Genomic DNA, 16,420 nt, shown 5'->3' with positions numbered 1-16,420 from the left:
AAATATTTAGTCAAAATTACTGTATATTTTGTCTTTTAGAGCCTTAAAAAGCCGGTTTTAGACAAGATAACTTTATTTGGGCTCCAATGGCCTGAAAAATTGTTTTTGGTTAAAATGACTCTATTTTATTCTCCAAGTTCTAAAAAGCCTTTTTTAGTCAAAATAACGACATTTGGTCACCAAAGGTCTGAAAAAGAAATCTAGTCAAAATGACTGTATTTTTGTCTTTTAGAGCCTTAAAAAGCCGGTTTTAGACAAGATTTGTCTAAAACTGGCCATTAAGTCTCCACTGGCCTGAAAATATTTTTTGGTCAAAATGACTCTATTTTGGTTTCCAAGTGTCCAAAAAGCCTTCTTTAGTCAAAATAACTGCATTTAGTCACCAAAGGTCTGACAAATTTTTTTAGTCAAAATGACTGTATTTTTGTCTTTTAGAGTCTTTAACCACCTCAATACTGGGCACTTAAACCCCCTTCCTTCCCAGACCAATTTTCAGCTTTTAGCGCTGTTGCATTTTGAATGACAATTGTGCGGTCATGCAACACTGTACCTAAACCAAATTTGTGTCATTTTTTCCCCACAAATAGAGCTTTCTTTTGGTGGTATTTGATCACCACCAGGTTTTTTCTTTTTTGGTGCACAAATAAAAAAATACCGAAAAGTTTGAAAAAAAAAAGTTTTTTGTTTAGGTTATAAAATTTTGTAAATGGATACGTTTTTTCCTGCACTAAAGAGCACTGATGACGCCACACTCACAGGCACTGATGAGGAGACACTGATGGGGTGGCACTGATGGGGTGGCACTGATATGCAGCACTGATGGGCACTGATAGGTAGCACTGATATGCAGCACTGATGGGCACTGATATGTGGCACTGATAGATAGCACTGATATGCAGCATTGGTGGGCACTGATAGGCAGTGCTGATGGGCACTGATAGGCAGCACTGATGGGGACTGATCGGCGGCACTGATGGGCACTGATAGGTGGCACTGATGGGCGGGACTGATCGGCACTGATGAGGGGCACTGATGGGCACTGATAGGCAGCACTAGTGGGCAATAATGGGCACTGGTGGGCGGCACTGATAGATGGCAATAATGGGCACTGGTGGGCAGCACTGATAGATGGCATTGGTGGGCAGCACTGATAGGGGGGCACCACTGGCAGGCTCTCTGAGCCCCGTTTGCCATCCCTGGTGGCCATGGTGGGCATCCCTGGTGGTCATGGGTGGGCATCCCTGGTGGCTCTAGTGGCACCCCCTCCCCCAGGGCTGCACTGGTAATCTGATTACCAGCACAGACCCCCCCTGTGATCAGTGAGTAATCAGAAATACTCACTGATCATTCCGGCTGCAGAATAGATCCTCTCCTCTTCTCCTCACTGACAGCATCTGTCAGGAGGAGAAGAGATCTAAGCCGTTACAACGGCTGTATTGACATTACATGACGGCTGTGATTGGACACAGCCATCATGTGATCAGGAGGGACAATCAAAGGGCCCTCCTGCCGAGTCTTGTTGCTCTGTGTCCTCTCCTTCTGAAGGACCATCCGGAACTTCCATTCAGAAGGACGAGACTCCCGCCCGGCCATATATCTACAATGGCCCAGTTGTAAGGTGGTTAAAAGCCGGTTTTAGACAAGATAACTGCATTTGGTCCCCAATGGTCTGAAATTTTTTTGTCAAAATGAATGTATTTAGTATTCTGTGGCTGAAGGTACATTTGGCATTCACAGGATACAGAAGTAAGTGTCGGCCATAAAAGTCCCCAAAAATTAGCCTGACAGCTAAAAACGTAGTATTTGGTGGCTGAAGGTACATTAGGCATTTACAGGGTACATTAGTAAGTGTTGGCCTGTATCGGCCCCAAAAATTAGCCCACATGGGTTTAACTGACAGCTAAGAATGTAGTATTCAGTGGCTGAAGGTGAGTGTCAGATAAACCCATGTGAGCTAATTTTTGGGGCCTATACAGGCTGACACTTACTTCTGTATCCTTTGAATGCCTAATGTACCTCTAGCCATCAAATACTACGTTCTTTGCTGTCAGTTAAACCCATGTGAGCTAATTTGTGGGGCCCATACAGGCCGACACTTACTTCTGTATACTGTTTGAATGCCTAATGTACCTTCAGCTACAGAATACTATGTTCTTAGCTGTCAGTAAAACCCATGTGGGCTAATTTTTGGGGACTATACAGGCCGACACTTACTTCTATATCCTGTGAATGCCTAATGTACCTTCAGCCACCAAATACTACATTCTTAACTGTCAGTTAAACCCATGTGAGCTCATTTTTGGGGTCTATACATGCCGACACTTACTTCTGTATACTGTGTGAATGCCTAATATACCTCTAGCCATCAAATACTACATTCTTTGCTGTCAGTTAAACCCATGTGAGCTATTTTTTGGGGCCTATACAGGCCGACCCTTTCTTCTGTATACTGTGTGAATGCCTAATGTACCTCCAGCCATCAAATATACTACGTTCTTTGCTGTCAGTTAAACCCATGTGAGATAATTTTGGGGCCTATACAGGCCGACACTTACTTTTGTATACTGTGTGAATGCCTAATGTACCTCCAGCCATCAAATACACTACGTTCTTTGCTGTCAGTTAAACCCATGTGAGCTCATTTTTGGGGCCTATACAGTCCGACACTTACTTCTGTATCATGTGAATGCCTAATGTACCTCCAGCCATTAAATACTACGTTCTTTGCTGTCAGTTAAACCCATGTGAGCTAATTTTTGGGGCTTATAGAGGCCGACACTTACTTGTGTATACTGTGTGAATGCCTAATGTACCTCCAGCCATTAAATACTATGTTCTTTGCTGTCAGTTAAAACCATGTGAGCTAATGTTTGGGGCCTATACAGGCCGACACTTACTTCTGTATACTGTGTGAATGCCTAATGTACCTCCAGCCACCAAATACTACGTTCTTAGTTGTCAGGTAAACTGATGTGGGCTATTTTTTGGGGCCTTTTATGGCCGACACTTACCTCTTTATCCAGTGAATGCCTAATGTACCTTCAGCCACAGAATACTACTTTCTTAGCTGTCAGGTAAACCCGTTTGGGTTCATTTTTGGGGCCTTTTATGGCCGACACTTACTTCTTTATCCTGTAAATGCCTGATGTACCTTCAGCCACAGAATACTACATTCTTAGCTGTCAGGTAAACCCATGTTGGCTATTTTTTGGGGCCTTTTATGGCCGACACTTACTTCTGTATCCAGTGAATGCCTAATGTACCTTCAGCCAAAGAATACTACGTTCTTAGCTGTCAATTAAACCCATGTGGGCTAATTTTTGGGGTTATACAGGCCATCACTTACTTCTGTACCCTGTGAATGCCTAATATACCTTCAGCCACCAAATACTACGTTCTTAGCTGTCAGGTAAACCCATGTGGGCTAATTTTTGGGGCCTTTTACGGCCGACACTTACTTCTGTATCCTGTGAATGAAAAAATAATTTATTCCAAATGACTGTATTTTTGTATTTTAGAGTCTTAAAAAGACAGTTTTAGTCAAGATAGCTGCATTTTGCTCTCCAATGGCCTGAAAATGTTTTTGGTCAAAATGACTCTATTTTGGTCTCCAAGTTTTTTAAAAGCCTTTTTTAGTCAAAATAACTGCATTTGGTTACCAAAGGTCTGAAAAAAATTTTTAGTCAAAATTACTATATTTTTGTCTTTTAGAGTCTTAAAAAGCCGGTTTTAGACAAGATTACTGTATTTTGTCTCCAATGGTCTGAAAAAAATTTTTTGGGGTCAAAATGACTGTATTTTGGTCTCCAAGTATCTTAAAAGTCCATTTTATTCAAAATAACTGCATTTGGTCACCAAAGGTATGAAAAACAATTTTAGTCAAAATGACTGTATTTTAGAGCCTTAAAAAGCCGGTTTTAGTCAAGATAGCTGCATTTTGCTCTCCAATGGCCTGAAAATGTTTTTGGTCAAAATGACTCTGATTTGGTCTCCAAGTGTCTTAAAAGCCTTTTTTAGTCAAAATAACTGCATTTGGTCACCAAAGGTCTGAAAATTTTTTTAGTCAAAATTACTATATTTTTGTCTTTTAGAGTCTTAAAAAGCCGGTTTTAGACAAGATTACTGTATTTTGTCTCCAATGGTCTGAAAAAAATTTTTTGGGGTCAAAATGACTGTATTTTGGTCTCCAAGTATCTTAAAAGTCCATTTTATTCAAAATAACTGCATTTGGTCACCAAAGGTATGAAAAACAATTTTAGTCAAAATGACTGTATTTTTGTATTTTAGAGCCTTAAAAAGCAGGTTTTAGTCAAGATAGCTGCATTTTGCTCTCCAATGGCCTGAAAATGTTTTTGGTCAAAATGACTCTGATTTGGTCTCCAAGTGTCTTAAAAGCCTTTTTTAGTCAAAATAACTGCATTTGGTCACCAAAGGTCTGAAAATTTTTTAGTCAAAATTACTATATTTTTGTCTTTTAGAGTCTTAAAAAGCCGGTTTTAGACAAGATTACTGTATTTTGTCTCCAATGGTCTGAAATTTTTTTGGGTCTAAATGACTGTATTTTGGTCTCCAAGTGTCTAAAAAGTCTATTTTAGTCAAAATAACTGCATTTGGTCACCAAAGGTATGAAAAACAATTTTAGTCAAAATGACTGTATTTTTGTATTTTAGAGTCTTAAAAAGCCGGTTTTAGTCAAGATAGCTGAATTTTGCTCTCCAATGGCCTGAAAATGTTTTTGGTCAAAATGACTCTGATTTGGTCTCCAAGTGTCTTAAAAGCCTTTTTTAGTCAAAATAACTGCATTTGGTCACCAAAGGTCTAAAAAAAATTTTAGTCAAAATGACTGTATTTTTGTCTTTTAGAGCCTTAAAAAGCTGGGTTTAGACAAGATTTGTCTAAAATCGGCAATTTGGGCTCCAATGGCCTGAAAAAATGTTTTGCTCAAAATGACTCTATTTTGGTATTCAAGTGTCTAAAAATCATTTTTTAGTCAAAATAACTGCATTTGGTCACCAAACTTCTGAAATTTTTTTTAGTCAAAATGACTACATTTATGTCTTGTAGAGCCTTAAAAAGCCGGTTTTAGACAAGATTTTAGACATTTGGCTCCAATGGCCTGAAAAATATTTTTTGGTCAAAATGACTCTATTTTGGTCTCCAAGTGTCTTAAAAGCCTTTTGTAGTCAGAAAAACTGCATTTGGTCACCAAAGGTCTGAAAGTTTTTTTGTCAAAATTACTCTATTTTTGTCTTCTAGAGCCTTAAAAAGCCGGTTTTAGACAAGATAACTTTATTTGGGATCCAATGGCCTGAAATTTTTTTTGGTCAAAATGACTCGATTTTGGTCTCGAAGTGTCTAAAAAGCCTTTTTAGTCACAATAACGGCATATGGTCAACCAAAGGTCTAAAATTTTTTTAGTCAAAATGACGGTATTTTTGTCTTTTAAGAGCCTTAAAAAGCCGGTTTTAGACACGATTTGTCTAAAACCGGCCATTTGGGCTCCAATGGCCTGAAAAAATTTCTTTGGTCAAAATGACTCTATTTTGGTCTCCAAGTGTCTAAAAAGCCTTTTTTTAGTCAAAATAACTGCATTTGGTCACCAAAGGTCAGAAAAAAATATTTAGTCAAAATTACTGTATATTTTGTCTTTTAGAGCCTTAAAAAGCCGGTTTTAGACAAGATAACTTTATTTGGGCTCCAATGGCCTGAAAAATTGTTTTTGGTTAAAATGACTCTATTTTATTCTCCAAGTTCTAAAAAGCCTTTTTTAGTCAAAATAACGACATTTGGTCACCAAAGGTCTGAAAAAGAAATCTAGTCAAAATGACTGTATTTTTGTCTTTTAGAGCCTTAAAAAGCCGGTTTTAGACAAGATTTGTCTAAAACTGGCCATTAAGTCTCCACTGGCCTGAAAATATTTTTTGGTCAAAATGACTCTATTTTGGTTTCCAAGTGTCCAAAAAGCCTTCTTTAGTCAAAATAACTGCATTTAGTCACCAAAGGTCTGACAAATTTTTTTAGTCAAAATGACTGTATTTTTGTCTTTTAGAGTCTTTAACCACCTCAATACTGGGCACTTAAACCCCCTTCCTTCCCAGACCAATTTTCAGCTTTTAGCGCTGTTGCATTTTGAATGACAATTGTGCGGTCATGCAACACTGTACCTAAACCAAATTTGTGTCATTTTTTCCCCACAAATAGAGCTTTCTTTTGGTGGTATTTGATCACCACCAGGTTTTTTCTTTTTTGGTGCACAAATAAAAAAATACCGAAAAGTTTGAAAAAAAAAAGTTTTTTGTTTAGGTTATAAAATTTTGTAAATGGATACGTTTTTTCCTGCACTAAAGAGCACTGATGACGCCACACTCACAGGCACTGATGAGGAGACACTGATGGGGTGGCACTGATGGGGTGGCACTGATATGCAGCACTGATGGGCACTGATAGGTAGCACTGATATGCAGCACTGATGGGCACTGATATGTGGCACTGATAGATAGCACTGATATGCAGCATTGGTGGGCACTGATAGGCAGTGCTGATGGGCACTGATAGGCAGCACTGATGGGGACTGATCGGCGGCACTGATGGGCACTGATAGGTGGCACTGATGGGCGGGACTGATCGGCACTGATGAGGGGCACTGATGGGCACTGATAGGCAGCACTAGTGGGCAATAATGGGCACTGGTGGGCGGCACTGATAGATGGCAATAATGGGCACTGGTGGGCAGCACTGATAGATGGCATTGGTGGGCAGCACTGATAGGGGGGCACCACTGGCAGGCTCTCTGAGCCCCGTTTGCCATCCCTGGTGGCCATGGTGGGCATCCCTGGTGGTCATGGGTGGGCATCCCTGGTGGCTCTAGTGGCACCCCCTCCCCCAGGGCTGCACTGGTAATCTGATTACCAGCACAGACCCCCCCTGTGATCAGTGAGTAATCAGAAATACTCACTGATCATTCCGGCTGCAGAATAGATCCTCTCCTCTTCTCCTCACTGACAGCATCTGTCAGGAGGAGAAGAGATCTAAGCCGTTACAACGGCTGTATTGACATTACATGACGGCTGTGATTGGACACAGCCATCATGTGATCAGGAGGGACAATCAAAGGGCCCTCCTGCCGAGTCTTGTTGCTCTGTGTCCTCTCCTTCTGAAGGACCATCCGGAACTTCCATTCAGAAGGACGAGACTCCCGCCCGGCCATATATCTACAATGGCCCAGTTGTAAGGTGGTTAAAAGCCGGTTTTAGACAAGATAACTGCATTTGGTCCCCAATGGTCTGAAATTTTTTTGTCAAAATGAATGTATTTAGTATTCTGTGGCTGAAGGTACATTTGGCATTCACAGGATACAGAAGTAAGTGTCGGCCATAAAAGTCCCCAAAAATTAGCCTGACAGCTAAAAACGTAGTATTTGGTGGCTGAAGGTACATTAGGCATTTACAGGGTACATTAGTAAGTGTTGGCCTGTATCGGCCCCAAAAATTAGCCCACATGGGTTTAACTGACAGCTAAGAATGTAGTATTCAGTGGCTGAAGGTGAGTGTCAGATAAACCCATGTGAGCTAATTTTTGGGGCCTATACAGGCTGACACTTACTTCTGTATCCTTTGAATGCCTAATGTACCTCTAGCCATCAAATACTACGTTCTTTGCTGTCAGTTAAACCCATGTGAGCTAATTTGTGGGGCCCATACAGGCCGACACTTACTTCTGTATACTGTTTGAATGCCTAATGTACCTTCAGCTACAGAATACTATGTTCTTAGCTGTCAGTAAAACCCATGTGGGCTAATTTTTGGGGACTATACAGGCCGACACTTACTTCTATATCCTGTGAATGCCTAATGTACCTTCAGCCACCAAATACTACATTCTTAACTGTCAGTTAAACCCATGTGAGCTCATTTTTGGGGTCTATACATGCCGACACTTACTTCTGTATACTGTGTGAATGCCTAATATACCTCTAGCCATCAAATACTACATTCTTTGCTGTCAGTTAAACCCATGTGAGCTATTTTTTGGGGCCTATACAGGCCGACCCTTTCTTCTGTATACTGTGTGAATGCCTAATGTACCTCCAGCCATCAAATATACTACGTTCTTTGCTGTCAGTTAAACCCATGTGAGATAATTTTGGGGCCTATACAGGCCGACACTTACTTTTGTATACTGTGTGAATGCCTAATGTACCTCCAGCCATCAAATACACTACGTTCTTTGCTGTCAGTTAAACCCATGTGAGCTCATTTTTGGGGCCTATACAGTCCGACACTTACTTCTGTATCATGTGAATGCCTAATGTACCTCCAGCCATTAAATACTACGTTCTTTGCTGTCAGTTAAACCCATGTGAGCTAATTTTTGGGGCTTATAGAGGCCGACACTTACTTGTGTATACTGTGTGAATGCCTAATGTACCTCCAGCCATTAAATACTATGTTCTTTGCTGTCAGTTAAAACCATGTGAGCTAATGTTTGGGGCCTATACAGGCCGACACTTACTTCTGTATACTGTGTGAATGCCTAATGTACCTCCAGCCACCAAATACTACGTTCTTAGTTGTCAGGTAAACTGATGTGGGCTATTTTTTGGGGCCTTTTATGGCCGACACTTACCTCTTTATCCAGTGAATGCCTAATGTACCTTCAGCCACAGAATACTACTTTCTTAGCTGTCAGGTAAACCCGTTTGGGTTCATTTTTGGGGCCTTTTATGGCCGACACTTACTTCTTTATCCTGTAAATGCCTGATGTACCTTCAGCCACAGAATACTACATTCTTAGCTGTCAGGTAAACCCATGTTGGCTATTTTTTGGGGCCTTTTATGGCCGACACTTACTTCTGTATCCAGTGAATGCCTAATGTACCTTCAGCCAAAGAATACTACGTTCTTAGCTGTCAATTAAACCCATGTGGGCTAATTTTTGGGGCCTTTTACGGCCGACACTTACTTCTGTATCCTGTGAATGAAAAAATAATTTATTCCAAATGACTGTATTTTTGTATTTTAGAGTCTTAAAAAGACAGTTTTAGTCAAGATAGCTGCATTTTGCTCTCCAATGGCCTGAAAATGTTTTTGGTCAAAATGACTCTATTTTGGTCTCCAAGTTTTTTAAAAGCCTTTTTTAGTCAAAATAACTGCATTTGGTTACCAAAGGTCTGAAAAAATTCTTTAGTCAAAATTACTATATTTTTGTCTTTTAGAGTCTTAAAAAGCCGGTTTTAGACAAGATTACTGTATTTTGTCTCCAATGGTCTGAAAAAAATTTTTTGGGGTCAAAATGACTGTATTTTGGTCTCCAAGTATCTTAAAAGTCCATTTTATTCAAAATAACTGCATTTGGTCACCAAAGGTATGAAAAACAATTTTAGTCAAAATGACTGTATTTTTGTATTTTAGAGTCTTAAAAAGTCGGTTTTAGTCAAGATAGCTGAATTTTGCTCTCCAATGGCCTGAAAATGTTTTTGGTCAAAATGACTCTGATTTGGTCTCCAAGTGTCTTAAAAGCCTTTTTTAGTCAAAATAACTGCATTTGGTCACCAAAGGTCTAAAAAGAATTTTAGTCAAAATGACTGTATTTTTGTCTTTTAGAGCCTTAAAAAGCTGGGTTTAGACAAGATTTGTCTAAAATCGGCAATTTGGGCTCCAATGGCCTGAAAAAATGTTTTGCTCAAAATGACTCTATTTTGGTATTCAAGTGTCTAAAAATCATTTTTTAGTCAAAATAACTGCATTTGGTCACCAAACTTCTGAAATTTTTTTTAGTCAAAATGACTACATTTATGTCTTGTAGAGCCTTAAAAAGCCGGTTTTAGACAAGATTTTAGACATTTGGCTCCAATGGCCTGAAAAATATTTTTTGGTCAAAATGACTCTATTTTGGTCTCCAAGTGTCTTAAAAGCCTTTTGTAGTCAGAAAAACTGCATTTGGTCACCAAAGGTCTGAAAATTTTTTTGTCAAAATTACTCTATTTTTGTCTTCTAGAGCCTTAAAAAGCCGGTTTTAGACAAGATAACTTTATTTGGGATCCAATGGCCTGAAATTTTTTTGGTCAAAATGACTCGATTTTGGTCTCGAAGTGTCTAAAAAGCCTTTTTAGTCACAATAACGGCATATGGTCAACCAAAGGTCTAAATTTTTTTTAGTCAAAATGACGGTATTTTTGTCTTTTAAGAGCCTTAAAAAGCCGGTTTTAGACACGATTTGTCTAAAACCGGCCATTTGGGCTCCAATGGCCTGAAAAAATTTCTTTGGTCAAAATGACTCTATTTTGGTCTCCAAGTGTCTAAAAAGCCTTTTTTTAGTCAAAATAACTGCATTTGGTCACCAAAGGTGAGAAAAAAATATTTAGTCAAAATTACTGTATATTTTGTCTTTTAGAGCCTTAAAAAGCCGGTTTTAGACAAGATAACTTTATTTGGTTTCCAATGGCCTGAAAAATTGTTTTTGGTTAAAATGACTCTATTTTGTTCTCCAAGTTTCTAAAAAGCCTTTTTTAGTCAAAATAACGACATTTGGTCACCAAAGGTCTGAAAAAGAAATCTAGTCAAAATGACTGTATTTTTGTCTTTTAGAGCCTTAAAAAGCCGGTTTTAGACAAGATTTGTCTAAAACTGGCCATTAAGTCTCCACTGGCCTGAAAATATTTTTTGGTCAAAATGACTCTATTTTGGTTTCCAAGTGTCCAAAAAGCCTTCTTTAGTCAAAATAACTGCATTTAGTCACCAAAGGTCTGACAAATTTTTTTAGTCAAAATGACTGTATTTTTGTCTTTTAGAGTCTTTAACCACCTCAATACTGGGCACTTAAACCCCCTTCCTTCCCAGACCAATTTTCAGCTTTTAGCGCTGTTGCATTTTGAATGACAATTGTGCGGTCATGCAACACTGTACCTAAACCAAATTTGTGTCATTTTTTCCCCACAAATAGAGCTTTCTTTTGGTGGTATTTGATCACCACCAGGTTTTTTCTTTTTTGGTGCACAAATAAAAAAATACTGAAAAGTTTGAAAAAAAAAAAGTTTTTTGTTTAGGTTATAAAATTTTGTAAATGGATACGTTTTTTCCTGCACTAAAGAGCACTGATGATGCCACACTCATAGGCACTGATGAGGAGACACTGATGGGGTGGCACTGATGGGGTGGCACTGATGGGGTGGCACTGATATGCAGCACTGATGGGCACTGATAGGTAGCACTGATATGCAGCACTGATGGGCACTGATATGTGGCACTGATAGATAGCACTGATATGCAGCATTGGTGGGCACTGATAGGCAGCGCTGATGGGCACTGATAGGCAGCACTGATGGGGACTGATCGGCGGCACTGATGGGCACTGATAGGTGGCACTGATGGGTGGGACTGAATGGCACTGATGAGGGGCACTGATGGGCACTGATAGGCAGCACTGGTGGGCAATAATGGGCACTGGTGGGCGGCACTGATAGATGGCAATAATGGGCACTGGTGGGCAGCACTGATAGATGGCATTGGTGGGCAGCACTGATAGGGGGGCACCACTGGCAGGCTCTCTGAGCCCCGTTTGCCATCCCTGGTGGCCATGGTGGGCATCCCTGGTGGTCATGGGTGGGCATCCCTGGTGGCTCTAGTGGCACCCCCTCCCCCCCGGGCTGCACTGGTAATCTGATTACCAGCACAGACCCCCCCTGTGATCAGTGAGTAATCAGAAATACTCACTGATCATTCCGGCTGCAGAATAGATCCTCTCCTCTTCTCCTCACTGACAGCATCTGTCAGGAGGAGAAGAGATCTAAGCCGTTACAACGGCTGTATTGACATTACATGACGGCTGTGATTGGACACAGCCATCATGTGATCAGGAGGGCCAATCACAGGGCCCTCCTGCCGAGTCTTGTTGCTCTGTGTCCTCTCCTTCTGAAGGACGTTCCGGAACGTCCATTCAGAAGGACGAGACTCCCGCCCGGCCATATATCTACAATGGCCCAGTTGTAAGGTGGTTAAAAGCCGGTTTTAGACAAGATAACTGCATTTGGTCCCCAATGGTCTGAAATTTTTTTGTCAAAATGAATGTATTTAGTATTCTGTGGCTGAAGGTACATTAGGCATTCACAGGATACAGAAGTAAGTGTCGGCCATGAAAGTCCCCAAAAATTAGCCTGACAGCTAAAAACGTAGTATTTGGTGGCTGAAGGTACATTAGGCATTTACAGGGTACATTAGTAAGTGTTGGCCTGTATCGGCCCCAAAAATTAGCCCACATGGGTTTAACTGACAGCTAAGAACGTAGTATTCAGTGGCTGAAGGTGAGTGTCAGATAAACCCATGTGAGCTAATTTTTGGGGCCTATACAGGCTGACACTTACTTCTGTATCCTTTGAATGCCTAATGTACCTCTAGCCATCAAATACTACGTTCTTTGCTGTCAGTTAAACCCATGTGAGCTAATTTTTGGGGCCCATACAGGCCGACACTTACTTCTGTATACTGTTTGAATGCCTAATGTACCTTCAGCTACAGAATACTATGTTCTTAGCTGTCAGTAAAACCCATGTGGGCTAATTTTTGGGGACTATACAGGCCGACACTTACTTCTATATCCTGTGAATGCCTAATGTACCTTCAGCCACCAAATACTACATTCTTAACTGTCAGTTAAACCCATGTGAGCTCATTTTTGGGGTCTATACATGCCGACACTTACTTCTGTATACTGTGTGAATGCCTAATATACCTCTAGCCATCAAATACTACATTCTTTGCTGTCAGTTAAACCCATGTGAGCTATTTTTTGGGGCCTATACAGGCCGACCCTTTCTTCTGTATACCGTGTGAATGCCTAATGTACCTCCAGCCATCAAATATACTACGTTCTTTGCTGTCAGTTAAACCCATGTGAGATAATTTTGGGGCCTATACAGGCCGACACTTACTTTTGTATACTGTGTGAATGCCTAATGTACCTCCAGCCATCAAATACACTACGTTCTTTGCTGTCAGTTAAACCCATGTGAGCTCATTTTTGGGGCCTATACAGTCCGACACTTACTTCTGTATCATGTGAATGCCTAATGTACCTCCAGCCATTAAATACTACGTTCTTTGCTGTCAGTTAAACCCATGTGAGCTAATTTTTGGGGCTTATAGAGGCCGACACTTACTTGTGTATACTGTGTGAATGCCTAATGTACCTCCAGCCATTAAATACTATGTTCTTTGCTGTCAGTTAAAACCATGTGAGCTAATGTTTGGGGCCTATACAGGCCGACACTTACTTCTGTATACTGTGTGAATGCCTAATGTACCTCCAGCCACCAAATACTACGTTCTTAGTTGTCAGGTAAACTGATGTGGGCTATTTTTTGGGGCCTTTTATGGCCGACACTTACCTCTTTATCCAGTGAATGCCTAATGTACCTTCAGCCACAGAATACTACTTTCTTAGCTGTCAGGTAAACCCGTTTGGGTTCATTTTTGGGGCCTTTTATGGCCGACACTTACTTCTTTATCCTGTAAATGCCTGATGTACCTTCAGCCACAGAATACTACATTCTTAGCTGTCAGGTAAACCCATGTTGGCTATTTTTTGGGGCCTTTTATGGCCGACACTTACTTCTGTATCCAGTGAATGCCTAATGTACCTTCAGCCAAAGAATACTACGTTCTTAGCTGTCAATTAAACCCATGTGGGCTAATTTTTGGGGTTATACAGGCCATCACTTACTTCTGTACCCTGTGAATGCCTAATATACCTTCAGCCACCAAATACTACGTTCTTAGCTGTCAGGTAAACCCATGTGGGCTAATTTTTGGGGCCTTTTACGGCCGACACTTACTTCTGTATCCTGTGAATGAAAAAATAATTTATTCCAAATGACTGTATTTTTGTATTTTAAAGTCTTAAAAAGACAGTTTTAGTCAAGATAGCTGCATTTTGCTCTCCAATGGCCTGAAAATGTTTTTGGTCAAAATTACTCTATTTTGGTCTCCAAGTTTTTTAAAAGCCTTTTTTAGTCAAAATAACTGCATTTAGTTACCAAAGGTCTGAAAAAATTTTTTAGTCAAAATTACTATATTTTTGTCTTTTAGAGTCTTAAAAAGCCGGTTTTAGAAAAGATTACTGTATTTTGTCTCCAATGGTCTGAAAAAATTTTTTTGGGGTCAAAATGACTGTATTTTGGTCTCCAAGTATCTTAAAAGTCCATTTTATTCAAAATAACTGCATTTGGTCACCAAAGGTATGAAAAACAATTTTAGTCAAAATGACTGTATTTTTGTATTTTAGAGCCTTAAAAAGCCGGTTTTAGTCAAGATAGCTGCATTTTGCTCTCCAATGGCCTGAAAATGTTTTTGGTCAAAATGACTCTGATTTGGTCTCCAAGTGTCTTAAAAGCCTTTTTTAGTCAAAATAACTGCATTTGGTCACCAAAGGTCTGAAAATTTTTTTAGTCAAAATTACTATATTTTTGTCTTTTAGAGTCTTAAAAAGCCGGTTTTAGACAAGATTACTGTATTTTGTCTCCAATGGTCTGAAATTTTTTTGGGTCTAAATGACTGTATTTTGGTCTCCAAGTGTCTAAAAAGTCTATTTTAGTCAAAATAACTGCATTTGGTCACCAAAGGTATGAAAAACAATTTTAGTCAAAATGACTGTATTTTTGTATTTTAGAGTCTTAAAAAGTCGGTTTTAGTCAAGATAGCTGAATTTTGCTCTCCAATGGCCTGAAAATGTTTTTGGTCAAAATGACTCTGATTTGGTCTCCAAGTGTCTTAAAAGCCTTTTTTAGTCAAAATAACTGCATTTGGTCAACAAAGGCCAAAAAAAAAATTTTGTCAAAATGACTGTATTTTTGTCTTTTAGAGCCTTAAAAAGCTGGGTTTAGACAAGATTTGTCTAAAATCTGCAATTTGGGCTCCAATGGCCTGAAAAAATGTTTTGGTCAAAATGACTCTATTTTGGTATTCAAGTGTCTAAAAATCATTTTTTAGTCAAAATAACTGCATTTGGTCACCAAACTTCTGAAATTTTTTTTAGTCAAAATGACTACATTTATGTCTTGTAGAGCCTTAAAAAGCCGGTTTTAGACAAGATTTTAGACATTTGGCTCCAATGGCCTGAAAAATATTTTTTGGTCAAAATGACTCTATTTTGGTCTCCAAGTGTCTTAAAAGCCTTTTGTAGTCAGAAAAACTGCATTTGGTCACCAAAGGTCTGAAAATTTTTTTGTCAAAATTACTCTATTTTTGTCTTCTAGAGCCTTAAAAAGCCGGTTTTAGACAAGATAACTTTATTTGGGATCCAATGGCCTGAAATTTTTTTGGTCAAAATGACTCGATTTTGGTCTCGAAGTGTCTAAAAAGCCTTTTTAGTCACAATAACGGCATATGGTCAACCAAAGGTCTAAATTTTTTTTAGTCAAAATGACGGTATTTTTGTCTTTTAAGAGCCTTAAAAAGCCGGTTTTAGACACGATTTGTCTAAAACCGGCCATTTGGGCTCCAATGGCCTGAAAAAATTTCTTTGGTCAAAATGACTCTATTTTGGTCTCCAAGTGTCTAAAAAGCCTTTTTTTAGTCAAAATAACTGCATTTGGTCACCAAAGGTCAGAAAAAAATATTTAGTCAAAATGACTGTATATTTTGTCTTTTAGAGCCTTAAAAAGCCGGTTTTAGACAAGATAACTTTATTTGGGCTCCAATGGCCTGAAAAATTGTTTTTGGTTAAAATGACTCTATTTTGTTCTCCAAGTTTCTAAAAAGCCTTTTTTAGTCAAAATAACGACATTTGGTCACCAAAGGTCTGAAAAAGAAATCTAGTCAAAATGACTGTATTTTTGTCTTTTAGAGCCTTAAAAAGCCGGTTTTAGACAAGATTTGTCTAAAACTGGCCATTAAGTCTCCACTGGCCTGAAAATATTTTTTGGTCAAAATGACTCTATTTTGGTTTCCAAGTGTCCAAAAAGCCTTCTTTAGTCAAAATAACTGCATTTAGTCACCAAAGGTCTGACAAATTTTTTTAGTCAAAATGACTGTATTTTTGTCTTTTAGAGTCTTTAACCACCTCAATACTGGGCACTTAAACCCCCTTCCTTCCCAGACCAATTTTCAGCTTTTAGCGCTGTTGCATTTTGAATGACAATTGTGCGGTCATGCAACACTGTACCTAAACCAAATTTGTGTAATTTTTTCCCCACAAATAGAGCTTTCTTTTGGTGGTATTTGATCACCACCAGGTTTTTTCTTTTTTGGTGCACAAATAAAAAAATACCGAAAAGTTTGAAAAAAAAAAAAAGTTTTTTGTTTAGGTTATAAAATTTTGTAAATGGATACGTTTTTTCCTGCACTAAAGAGCACTGATGACGCCACACTCACAGGCACTGATGAGGAGACACTGATGGGGTGGCACTGATGGGGTGGCACTGATGGGG

This window comes from Pelophylax lessonae, assembly GCF_965119305.1.
Source record: "Pelophylax lessonae genome assembly, chromosome: 4".
NCBI classification, from domain to species: Eukaryota; Metazoa; Chordata; class Amphibia; order Anura; family Ranidae; genus Pelophylax; species Pelophylax lessonae.
The sequence above is the reverse complement of the archived record's forward strand: the minus strand, read 5'-3'. Positions refer to the sequence as shown.